Below are 13,239 nucleotides of genomic sequence, written 5' to 3' on the forward strand. Positions count from 1 at the left end.
ACTTACATCTGCACATCCATAATTGCAGCTATCTAGCCTTTGGTGTTCTATTTAACACAATATTCCTGTAGCTACTGATTTACTCAACCACACTCTTACTTGTATCACTGATATACTGCCCCCCCCTCCCCCCCCCCAAAGATATATTACCCTTTTCCATTCAGGTTTTTCCCCCAGCATAGCCATTATCTTTGATCCTTTAGGTCTAAGTAACACAGACTTGAAAGGATTTGGAGAGCAAATGGTCTAACCATCCATTAAGGTAGTTTTTTAGAAATGATTTACAATTCATTATTTTTAAATCAATAATTCCTAAGAAAACTTTAGGTTGAAAAGGTGAATGTGGGAGTAAGATGAGGTTGAATTAAGTTAGAATATCACTGGGGATATAGCAAACCACTTACAAAAGTTTGTCATGAGGTTAAATTAATTGAAAATGAGCTGAAGTTACAGTAATTTTAGAAAATGACAAACTTTACAAGTAATTATCTCTGCTGAACCATCCTGATGCTTCTTGTAAAAAGATTGCAAAATAACAGGCTATCAAAGAAATTTATTAAAATATCATCTTATAAAAATTTGTTAATATAGATCACAAAATCAAAGTAAAGATAGACTATTTTACAAAGCCATAAGAATTTAAACAATTCATGAACCATGTGGCATTAAGATGTGAAAGTTTGCTTTTGTAGGGACTATATTTTCCATTAGGCTTTCATTTGCTGATAAATATTTATGTCACTATTATGTTGCTTTTCTTGACTCAGTATTAATGGTGCATTGTAAGTTCAATATATTCCATGATTACATACATTTCTTCTGCAACTGGTTCAGGTTTGGACGTCTTTATGCAAGACCCATAAGTTTAAAACTAACAGCTACTTTAAGACACTTGACTGATCCAGCAATCCTTTTATTCTATTAGACTCTTAATACACATCTGTAAGTGTAATTTATGATTGCTACAATTTTCAGTCCCATTTTTCACTTAATAAATTATGGTGGAAAAAGCATATCACTTTGAATAATTCCATAGTCACCTGAAATTGCACAACTCAGAGCTATATTCAAGCACTAATTTGGAGAAAAAATGTTCAACACCATTCTTCAGTTTCTAACTGATAAATGCTGGACTAGAACTTCTCATAATTTAAATGTCACTTTTTGGTACTTTCAGTCTAACTTGATAAGATGTGTGCATCCAAAATGTCTCTTTGTCCAGTCTTTGGCAATTGCCTGCAGAAGTTACCTGTTAACAGTTATTCCATTTCCTGCTCTCACTGCTTGAGACCGACAGATTGAAAACAACACTGGTACATTTAATGAATATCCATGATCATTGATTGGCTGCAGGCAGTGAGAATGAACTTAAAGGGAGTCTTCTTTGGAACGTGAAATTGCTCAAATCAATTCATTTACTCGGTGCTATTACTTTCAGCTAAACCTCGCTGTTTGTTTAAGTGTCATTCTCTGGGTTTTTGGCTTCTGTCTATCACCTGAAACTATTTCACAGGAGAGACAATGCAATGGCCATTCAGCATTTCCCTTCATTTTCTCTGCGTTGAGGAAGAGGAGGGGAAATAGAGTCATAGAGATGTACAGCATGGAAAGAGACCCTCCGGTCCAACTCATCCATGCCGATCAGATATCCTAACCTAATTTAATCCCATTTGCCAGCACTTGACCCATATCCCTCTAAACCCTTCCTATACATATACCCATCCAGATACCTTTTAAATGTTGTAATTGTACCAGCCTCCATCACTTCCTCTGGCAGCTCATTCCATACATGCACTCTGCATGAAAAAGTTGCCTCTTAGGTTCATTTTAAATTTTTCCCCTCTCACCCTAAACCTATGCCCTCTAGTTCTGGACTCCCCCATGCCAGGAAAAGGGCCTTGTCTATTTATCCTATCCAATATTTCAAAAGTGGCCTAACCAATGCCCTGTATAGCTACAACATGATCTCACAACTCCTAAACTCAATGCTCTGTCCAAGAAAGGAAAGCATATCAAACACCTTCTTCATTTGTCTTATCTACCTACCACACAACTTTCAAGGAACTATGAGGCTGCACTCTAAGGTTTCTTTGTTCAGCAACACTCCCCAAGACCTCACCATTAAGTGTATAAGTCCTGCTAAGATTTGCCTTTTCAAAATGCAGCACCTCACATTTATCTTAATTAAACTCCATCTGCCACTCCTCGGCCTGTTGGCCCATCTGATCAAGGTCCTGTTGTAATCTGAGGTAACCTTCTTCGCTGTCCACTATACCTCAAAGTTTGGTGTCATCTGCAAACTTATAACCATACCTCCTATATTCGCATCCAAAGCATTTATATAAATTACAAAAAGCAGTGGACCCAGCATCGATCCTTGTGGCACACCACTGGTCACAGGCCTTCAGTCTGAAAGGCAACACTCCACCACCACCATCTGTCTTCTACCTTTGAGCTGAAGGAGCCCTTCCTTCAGCTCGAGGGTAGAAGACAGAGGGTGGTGGTGGAGTGTTGCAGACCATCAGACAGCAGTGGATGCATCCAGCACCCCCTCACAGATACAAGCATCCATACAAATTTTAAAAACAGCATTTTAAGATTTGGAGATGCCGGTGTTGGACAGGGGTGTACAAAGTTAAAAATCACACAACACCAGGTTATAGTCCAACAGGTTTAATTGGAAGCACACTAGCTTTTGGAGCGTTGCTCCACTATCACCTGATGAAGGACCGACGCTCTGAAAGCTAGTGTGCTTCCAATTAAACCTGTTGGACTATAACCTGGTGTTGTGTGATTTTTAGCTTTTTAAGAGACAGTGGTGAAGTGATAACATCACTAGACTAATAATTCAGAACCCAGGCGGAACGTTGCGGAGACAAGGGTTTGAATAGGATGATGAAATTTGAATTTAATAAAAATCTGGATTCAAAACCTAGCATAATGGTGACTATGTAACCATTATTGGTTGTGGTCAAAACCATCTGTTTCTTTAATGTCCTTTAGTGAAGGAAATCTCTTATCGTTATCTGGTGTGGCCTACCATTGGATCCACAGCCACAGCATTGCGCTTGACCCTGGGATTATTAGGGATGGCTAATAAATAGCCAGAAACACCCATGTCCCATGAATGAATAAAAACGTTTCACTTTGAGCTCAGGAATGCACTATAGTTAAGAATGCTGTGAGACAATATAGATGCTGTGCATGTGATTCTATGACTCTAAGTGGCACAGTTTTGACAGTGTCGATAAAAGTTACTGCAGTCCTCGGCCTTTGTGCCTGAGAGTTATTTCAACCTGCTCTTGATGACATTTACAACATTAGCCCTGACACTGATGCAGTAGTTGACCAATGCATACACTTCCCTATGGACCATGATTTGCAGTGCACCTTTAGGGGGTGACAGGATGTTAGTGACTGAATACCACACTGCCACACATACACCTTTTTACAAAGCAATAAACTTCCTCAACAATGGGCTTGTACTCAATGATAACAAATACTTTTCATTGATGGAAGTACTTGCTAGTGAGGAGTAGCAATATGGTTGATGCTAATTAGGGTCCCCTGAGATGGCCTTCAAAGCCAGTCAATTTTCTCAAGAACAATTCTAATGGGTAATAAACAAGGGCCTTGTAAGCAATGCCCACATCCTGTGAAGGAACAACAAAGGTCACCATACTTTGTGGTATGTTCTCCATACCAGTGCTGTTTACAACGCAGACATATTTCTGTTGATTCCTTGGCATGTTGGACTCACTTGTGAAACAGATCTTGGTCCTGGTTCAATTGCCTAGAGCTCCAGATTAACATCTATTGGATGAGGCACAGAGTGTAACCTTGATTATCATGGAATTTGGAGTTGGCATTTCAGAAATCATGCTTCAGCTACTTTGACAGACCTGAGGAGCTCGGCTGTCCACTACAGTTGAAGAGCATGGGTGTGTTTCTGCACCTCAAATGCTGTGTATATTGCTATTTGAAAGAGACTCCTCAACTCTCCTCAGAAGAAAAAGGAAAGCACAGTACAGCTAGGCCATCAAGAAAGAGGCAGTTGCACAAGGCAACCCTCTGTGAGCTGCAAAATACCTGTGAGTACAGCTTGTAAGGGAAACACTTTCTTAAGTGCTACCTGTGGCCTCTGTGCAAAATGTCTTGCCACCCTAAACTCCATTTGATGTAACTACAACTTAAAAACTTTTGGTTCTCCCACACAACTCTCATGTCTACTGATTTGGAAACAATTTACAAGTTATTCTCCAAGGTGTTCTCCCGTCTTGCCAAAAACTGGTTCCTATTACAACATCTGTTCCAACAGCCTATTAAATTATAGAGCTCTCAGCGACCTCCTGTCACTTATTTTTGTTTGCGGCCATACGTCCTCTCACGAACCCTAGTCCTAAACTCCAGTTTCATGCATAGTTGATTTGTTTGGTTGTCTGGAGGGTTTGAGCTATTGGGAGAGGCTGAATAGACTGGGGTTTTATTTCCGTGAAGTGCCGGAGACTGAGGGGTGACTTTATCGAGGTTTATAGAGTGAACAGCCAAGGTCTTTTCCCCAGGTTAGGGGAGCCCAAAACCAGAGGACATAGATTTGAAAAGGTACTGAGATGTAAGTTCTTTTTTAGAGGGTGGTGCCGGTATTGAATGAGCTGCCAGAGAAAGTGGTGGAGGAGGGTACAGTTTACAGCATTTAAAAGGCATGTGGGTAGGTATGCAAACAGGAAGGGTTTAGAGGGATATGGGACAAATGCTGACAAATGGGACTAGGTCAGATTGGGATGTCTGGTGGGCATGGACGTGTTGGAAATTGCACGATGCTATGACTCTATGACTCTATGACCTCCTTCATTTGGTGCTAAATAATTGTTATCCCCCTTGGAATCATTATTCTTGTTACTGCACTACCTCCCTGTCCCTTTAAACTGTTTTAGCACATTCAAAGTTGCTGAATTATTGGTTCCCAGCCCAAAACAAAAGCAAACTCAGTAACAGTGCTGGAAAGTGAGTCTTGTATATGATAAGAACCAGGTAAGGGATTTCTTTCACACCAAACATGGCAAAAATTTGGAACACTATCCCTATAAAAAGCGAGAGATATTGTGGCATTTGAAGTTTTCAAGACTGAGATGAGTCTTTGTTGGATAAGTTTATCGAGGGATACAGAATTGTTTTTCAGATCAGACATGAACTAACTGAATGGCAGAACAGGCTTGAGAAACTAAATGATCTACTGTGCTAATATTCCTGTGTTCCTGACAAAAGATATTGGGATTACAAAGAGCTCCCCCATGACTGTTCCCCCAACTGCCCCTCCAAATGCCAAGTCAACAGAATTACAATAAAAACACGAGCAAATTGTGTACAAAAAAAAGTGCAAAATGTTGGCTTATCTTTATAGTTGAAAGAACAATTAACTTGGCTTACAAAGGTACTCATTCCTGATGAAGGGCTAATACCCGAAACGTTGATTCTCTTGCTCCAAGGTTGTTGCCTGACCAGCTGTGTTTTTCCAGCACCACACATTTTGACTGTGATCTCTGGCATCTGCAGTCCTCACTTTCTCCTGACAAGTGTACTATAACCGATTTTGCTATTTTCACCTTTGCTTATGAAGCTAGCAACCAAACAGACCCAACTCACAATCATTCATAAACACCATGATATAGGGCTGAATTTTCCCAGCCCCTGAACAACTTGGGCAATGGTGACTCAGTTAAAAAAAAATAATGATATCAGTAAAGTGAAACTCCCGATGTTGGAACATAAAGTCCAATTTTCCACCCAAGGCTTGAATGGCAAGATGAGAATCTCACTAAAGAGCAGCAGAAAGTCTTTTTGCAGGAGTTAACTTCTCAGTATTGCCTGTTTTTGCCTCATTTATATGACGTTTACTATTCTCCCACACATGGCAGAGAGGAAATAAATAGCAACAATTCTGAACACGACTGTCCGAGTGGCCACTTAGCGACTGCAGTTCGCCACTTGCTCCTCTGGGCCAATAGTCCCCGACACCTCTGGGCAAACTCCACAGGGTGATGATGTCCTGCTGTCCCAGCTTTCCAAAGATTGGATTCAGACATGCACCAGCCTCACCACGTCATTGTGGCATATCTCCAACTCATTCCGAATACAGTTTTCCACTGAATACTATACTTTGGACCACACAGCCAGTTTCATTGTAATGTTGCTGCCCGAGTACATTGTGTGCATGGAAAGACACTCACGTCACGCATTGAAGTATGGTATAACTCAGGACTATTTGCTAGCTTTTTCTGTGCTATCTCACTTTGTGCCTATTTGGATGCTCAAAGCATCTTGCCTTATCCTATCCTTTTTGCTGCCTCATTCGGAACTGAAGGGCTGACAGTACTGTAGCATGCCTTGTTGTTTAGTGCAGATGGGAACATAGACAGCTCATCATGTCTGGAGCAGTGATCAGTTAAGAGGAGGGACATGTTGCTGAACGGCACCATGCTACGTCAATGTGACACCCACAGTCATTTACACGGCAAACACACATTTGCATCACTGAAATGGTCTTACCTCTAATGAAAGTAGTCCTCAGTCAAGTAAAAACAACTGTCATCAGCCAGGGCATCCCAGCATAACAAGTCAAGGGTAGGGGTTACTTTTAGTCCAGGTCCTTGGATATGGTCATTCGACTACTTAGGGTAGTCGGGATCAGGGGTTCGCTATCATTAAAGTCTGGGTGTGGGACATAGTCAGTCCTGCAGGTCCAGTGCAAACAGTTAAGAGATTAGCAATAACTCATAGTCAAGGAAATCGGTCAAGGGTTTGGTCACTCCTTAGTCTTTCCAAGTCAGTCGGAGGGGTGTGACCCATGAGCAATGACAAGATGTTATGCAACATTGAGAATTAGGGAAGGACACACTCTCCTTTAGATAGGGTTCTAACACGGTCTAGTGCTGAGGATGGATAGCTTCATCCTTGTAGCTGCAGTTACAATGACATTCCATCAGGCAGGTGATGATGTAAAGCATTTTCTGGATTAGTGGTGCTGGAAGAGCACAGCAGTTCAGGCAGCATCCAAGTAGCTTCGAAATCGACGTTTCGGGCAAAAGCCCTTCATCAGGAATAAAGCCTGAAGCATGGAGAGATAAGCTAGAGGAGGGTGGGGGTGGGGAGAAAGTAGCATAGGGTACAATGGATGAGTGGGGGAGGGGATGAAGGTGATAGGTCAAGGAGGAGAGGGTGGAGTGGATAGGTGGAAAAGAAGATAGGCAGGTAGGACAAGTCCAGACAAGTCATGGAGACAGTTACTGAGCTGGAAGTTTAGACCTAGGGTGAGGTGGGGGAAGGGGAAATGAGGAAACTGTTGAAGTCTACATTGATGCCTTGGGGTTGAAGTGTTCCGAGGCGGAAGATGAGGCGTTCTTCCTCCAGGCGTCTGGTGGTGAGGGAGTGGCGGTGAAGGAGGCCCAGGACCTCCATGTCCTCAGCAGAGTGGGAGGGGGAGTTGAAATGTTGGGCCACGGGGCGGTGTGGTTGATTGGTGTGGGTGTCCCGGAGATGTTCCCTAAAGCGCTCTGCTAGGAGGCGCCCAGTCTCCCCAATGTAGAGGAGACCGCATCGGGAGCAATGGATACAATAAATGATATTAGTGGATGTGCAAGTAAAACTTTGATGGATGTGGAAGGTTCCTTTAGGGCCTTGGATAGAGGTGAGGGACGAGGTGTGGGCGCAGGTTTTACAGTTCCTGCGGTGGCAGGGGTAAGTGCCAGGATTGGAGGGTGGGTTGTTTGGGGGCGTGGACCTGACCAGGTAGTTGCAGAGGGAACGGTCTTTGCGGAAGGCGGAAAGGGGTGGGGAGGGAAATATATCCCTGGTAGTGGGGTCTGTTTGGAGGTGGCGGAAATGTCGGCGGATGATTTGGTTTATGCGAAGATTGGTAGGGTGGAAGGTGAGCATCAGGGGCGTTCTGTCCTTGTTACGGTTGGAGGGGTGGGGTCTGAGGGCGGAGGTGCGGGATGTAGATGAGATGCATTAGAGGTCATCTTTAACCACGTGGGAAGGGAAATTGCAGTCTCTAAAGAAGGAGGCCATCTGGTGTGTTCTGTGGTGTAACTGGTCCTCCTAGGATCAGATACGGTGGAGGCGGAGGAATTGGGAATACGGGATGGCATTTTTGCATTAGAGGTAGGGTGGGAAGAGGTGTAATCCAGGTAGCTGTGGGAGTCGGTGGGTTTGTAAAAAATGTCAGTGTCAAGTCGGTCGTCATTAATGGAGATGGTGAGGTCCAGGAAGGCAGCAGAATACTTATGAATGCAACATGTCATTTCCAACAGAGTGTCACCCATATGCCCTTGAATGCTTTTCTTTTTCCATGTCTCCCTCACTGTGTTTCCTGTAAAGAGCTTTTGTGACTGGTGGTGATTAAGCTGGTGCATAGTGGAACTTTGAATGTGATGCCAGTGGTGGAATGCTCAGAGGAATCCGGTTGTGGAAAGTAATTCTGTTGCTAGTGACTGTAAGAGTGGTACTGTAGAAATGTGGTGCACATATGGTGTGGCAAACTGCAGAGTACTGCATGAGATAACTCGCTAAACCTCCTGGAAAAATAACCACAAATCTCCCCGAAGCTGACACTCCTTAGCCAACTTTCAGTTTCTTCACTCGTGACTCGATTTTGCCAATGTACCTCACTGTTCGTCATTCAGTGGAGATCTTCACCCAGAATTAAAGAGGTGCTGACATTGAGAAGGAGCAGGTGAATATTTAGCTATACCCTTTATTATTGCTCAATCAGATATGTATTTTACAACAGAGACATAGATCAGATAAGCAAATATCTTTGATAACTTTGCCAGCTTTAGAGAAGGTTGAGCTGCCTTCAGTGTTACTTTGTCAGTAGCAATTAGTATGATTGCTGTGCCCATCTTCAGTGCATGTCGTTCACTTCAGAAAGCTCAATCGTCAAAATCCTTTATGTTTTGAGCAGACCTCACAGGCAACACTTGCAATGATCAAGGGATTAAGTAATTATACTTCGTTTCCTTAGAACACCTGCCTGAACAGCAACAGCAAACAGGAATCTTGTGGTATTAAAGCAAGTCTCTACTTCCGAAGCTTAAAAAAACTGCTGCATAAAGGGATCATCATATTCAGACACTCAGTCACAAAGGCGGACCAACTTGCAAGTGGATAATCAGCCCAAATCCCACAAAGAATAAGAAAAAGCTGAAAAGAAAGAGCAAGAAGGTGATGTAATGGCCAAGTCACGGTTAGGTAGCATTGTGTAATGTATGTTGGATAAATACTAAAGCAAATGTTCCATCTTGAACAAAAGATTTGTCACTGGTGCTGATTAGGACAAGGCGGCAGCATCAGATCTACTGAACCTGTTTCTTTATGGATAAGCAATACAAGACTGAACATCGCACTGACTTGGACTTGCTGCTGTTTTGTGCAACACAAAAGGGCAGGAATTTTTCCCTGACCAAAACTGCACCCAGGAGCAGTCCTGTGAAAGCAGGCATGAAACCAACCTGAACTCAGATTCCACATGTCATGAATGTTTTTGGAGCCCATTGTGCCCCTTGGGCAATTCTCACCTTTATGCAGAATAATATTGAATAGCTTGTTCTAGAAAGCTCAGATCAAGGATATGTGACTGACTGAAGTTTTCAACAGGAAGAAAAGGTTCTCAATAAGAGTGTGCTCCATGTTCAAATCACTTCAAGTGTAGAATACTGCTTAGAAAACCCAGATAAACTAAAATTAACAAACTGTTTAATATCATTATAAACTGTTATTTTCAATCAAGATGTAAAACTCTAGGACTGTTAAAGACACTGGAAGGTATTGAGTAGATTTAAACGTGCACTAAATTTACCATCAGTCTCAAAGCAAGATTTTGCTTAAAACAATTATTCAGCTTTTCTAAGCTAGATCATTTTGAAAATATCCTGATTGTGGTTCAGAATGAGTGACCACAAAATTGCAACAACGCAGAATAAGGCCTAGGTATCAGCACCAGCTTTTTGAAGAAGCAATTCACCTTGTGTCATTCCCCTGTTTTCTCCCCTTAACTTTGCATATTGCTCCTTTTAAACAAAACAGTTACACTGCCTTTTATTGAACTTGCTACCAGCATACTACCAGGCAGTGCATTCCAGATCTTAACTACTACTGCATAGAAAAGGTTTTCTCTCATATCACTTTTGCTTCTTTTGCCAATTACTTTAAATCTGTGCCTTCTCATTCTCGGTCCTTACATGAGTGTGAACAGTTTGTCCTGAGCTCCTTGGTCCAAACTCCTCAAGGTCTTGAAAACCCTTATCAAATCTAAAAAATTGCTGTGTGTATGAAAATGTCCCATCCTTATTAGATTCTGCTTTACCCTGTTTATTTTTAAACTTGTGTTGTACTGCTAAAAGTGATGCTGAATCAGCCACATTTCTGAGAAACAGAATCCAGAAGTTAAGCGCTATCCTGTCTATTGGTCTTTGGTGAGGAAAGCAATGCCACTGTCATGCAAACTAACTTCTAGAGCTTTTTAGCAGCCTTCTATGGCTAGTGAGACTTCATAGCTGTAAAAGTTACAGGATCGTCAATTCTGCCTAATCATTAGTACTCCCAAAATAAGCGGGGAGATCGTCTGAGTAATTTCTGCATTCCAAGTTTTTCTTTTAAAAAAAGATTCATTTGACATTAGTTCATTCCATGATTTCTAGAGCAAACCACCGAGGTTCTCAGTGTTGTTATCTTTTGGTGTTAAAATGCACATTGCCCAATGCCCAAGACCAAAAAGCCATTGTATTCAGGCCGATCCCAAAATAAAATGCAACTTCATTGCAGCTACCAATTGTAATTGGTGTTTTAATCTTTTTGGAACCAACTACAATCAGTGATAAAAAGCAAGTCAATTACAAAGGGTCAGAATATTTTCTAAAATACTACTGGGAACCTAAGCTAGGAAATAGGTTCCTCGTTTACACATGTTAGATACCCAATTCCTGTTTAGACACTTGGACCTTTTCAGGCCTCCTCAGGACACAGGACAATGCTCCTTAAGTAAAACCTTTTTACAGTGGCATTAAGGTTTAATTGGGCTTGTCCAGAGTATGTTAATTGAAATGTACATGCTCTCACATATAGATCTATGAAGGCATGTGTTGATGCATTGGCACATGAACTTAAACATCACTATTATCTTGCTGTCTTGTGACAGTTCTCGTAATCTATTTATTTAGATTATGTGTTCACAGATGTTATTAAATGCACTTGTTTGCTAAATTATTAATTGGCTATCTTTTTTAACCTAGGTTACTGACACAAGCTTTATTTTCTAAATCAGCAACTCCTACATCTGATCTTTAAAACCAAGATTTTTTAATGGCAAATAAATCTGAGACTGACGCCTGTGTGTACCACAAGTGCTCTGAGCTGAATTCCGACCAGGCATCCCTGAACTCTTTTTTTGCTTCTTTCAAGGCAATAATTCCTGTTGATTCCACTGTTTTTCACAATCGCTTCCTGCATTCTTCCGCATCCCCTTTAGATATCTTGCATGTTTTCTGTTTTAATGCCCTCTTTCCAACCATCCTCAAAAATTCTTTGATGGAATACAGATCTGATTGGCATGACCATCATTTGTTGTCCTTAATTATCCTTAAGCCAAGTGGTTTGCTTGGATGCGAGCATCTAAGAGTCAACCACATGGTTGGGGGTCAATACAGAAGATTTACTTCCCTAAAGGGTATTTGTAAACCGGATGAGTTTTCAGTTTGTTGATGATTGTTTCATGGCCATCCCAGATAACTGAGTCAAACCCACAACCCTGGCATTAACCTGGGTTTTTGAATTACGAGTCCAGTGACATTATTTCTACACCACCATATCCCTTATATATATAAATATATATGTCTACTGTACATATATATGCATTAACTTTAAATCTTTTAATTTTACATTCATATTCTATTTCACATGTTGTAAATTGTATTGATGTATATCGTAATTGTATTAAATAAAAAGTATTGAAACAAATAATAACATGCTGTATCCTACTTCCAACATTCTCTTCAAATCTAAGAATAGGTTGTAGAGTCATAGAAGATGCACAGCACGGAAACAGACCCTTCAGTCCAACTCGCCAGATATCCCAAGTAATCTAGTCCTCTTTGCCAGTACTTGGCCCATATCGCTTTTAACCCTTCCAATTCACGTATCCATCCAGATGCCCTTTAAATGGTTTAATTGTACCAGCCTCCACCACTTCCTCTGGCAACACATACCATGCATACACTTTGCCCAAAAAAGTTGTCTCTTAGGTCCCATCTCATCGAAACTTATATCCTCCAGTTCAGGACTTCCCCACCCCAGGGAAAAGACCTTGTCTATTTACCGTATCCATGCCACTCATGGTTTTATAAACCTCTATAAGGTCATCCTTCAGCCTCCAACACTCCAGGGAAAAGCACTGTAGCATTGAAGAAATTCATCTAGCCCATCATATCCATGCTCGCTCTCTACAAGAATAACTCAGCTAATCCCACTCTCTGCATATCAGAGGAGCTCTGCATTTTTTTTATCTGTTTAGATAATCATCCAAGTCTTAGAATTCAATCTGCGTCCACCATACTCTCAGGCAATGCACACGAGATCTGCGTCACGTACTTTGTACAGAAGTTTGTTTTGAAGGTCTTAGCTTCAATCTCCAAATAAGGGTCTAGAAACTGTCAGGAATAGTTATACCCATAAATGGTGTTTGTTGTATTTTAAAGGAAAGCAATACCTGTGTATATGTAAAGATTATCACGAAAGAGAAGCATTTACTTTAGGGAAGGATAAGGTGTTAGCAAGACGCTATTTAGGATTGCAGTATTTTATGCAGCACAAGGATTATTTCAACTAGCCACTTTGTAAATGCTGAAACAACAAATCCACTGGAAATGTCTAGTTTTTATACAAGAAATGAATGCCCGTTGTTTACATGCTGGCATTTCATATCTGAGTCAAACACAATCATCAGCAATGTTTTATTTACTCTGTGTCTTTGTGGAAGAGAATAACAATTTGAAGGTTAAAGTGCTTTAATTTTGGCAAAACAACAAGGTTTATAGTGATTAATACAACATGTGGCCAAAAAAAAGCTTTAAGTACTAAAGAACAAAGAGATTAAAAACAATTTACATCCAAGTCTATGTGATATTTTGTGGTAAATCACTTACTACATTATATTACAGGGTAGGACATTAGTATACTACTATTGGC

General features: G+C 41.1%; 1 long non-coding RNA gene across 1 annotated transcript in view; it reads right to left on the reverse strand.

Moving 5' to 3' along the window:
* LOC140468876 (uncharacterized) overlaps positions 1–13,239 on the reverse strand; it is a 415,386-nt gene that overhangs the window by 68,258 nt on the left and 333,889 nt on the right. The gene's annotated exons all lie outside the window — the stretch shown is intronic.

Source organism: Chiloscyllium punctatum, chromosome 48 (genome assembly GCF_047496795.1).
Source record: "Chiloscyllium punctatum isolate Juve2018m chromosome 48, sChiPun1.3, whole genome shotgun sequence".
Lineage (NCBI taxonomy): Eukaryota > Metazoa > Chordata > Chondrichthyes > Orectolobiformes > Hemiscylliidae > Chiloscyllium > Chiloscyllium punctatum.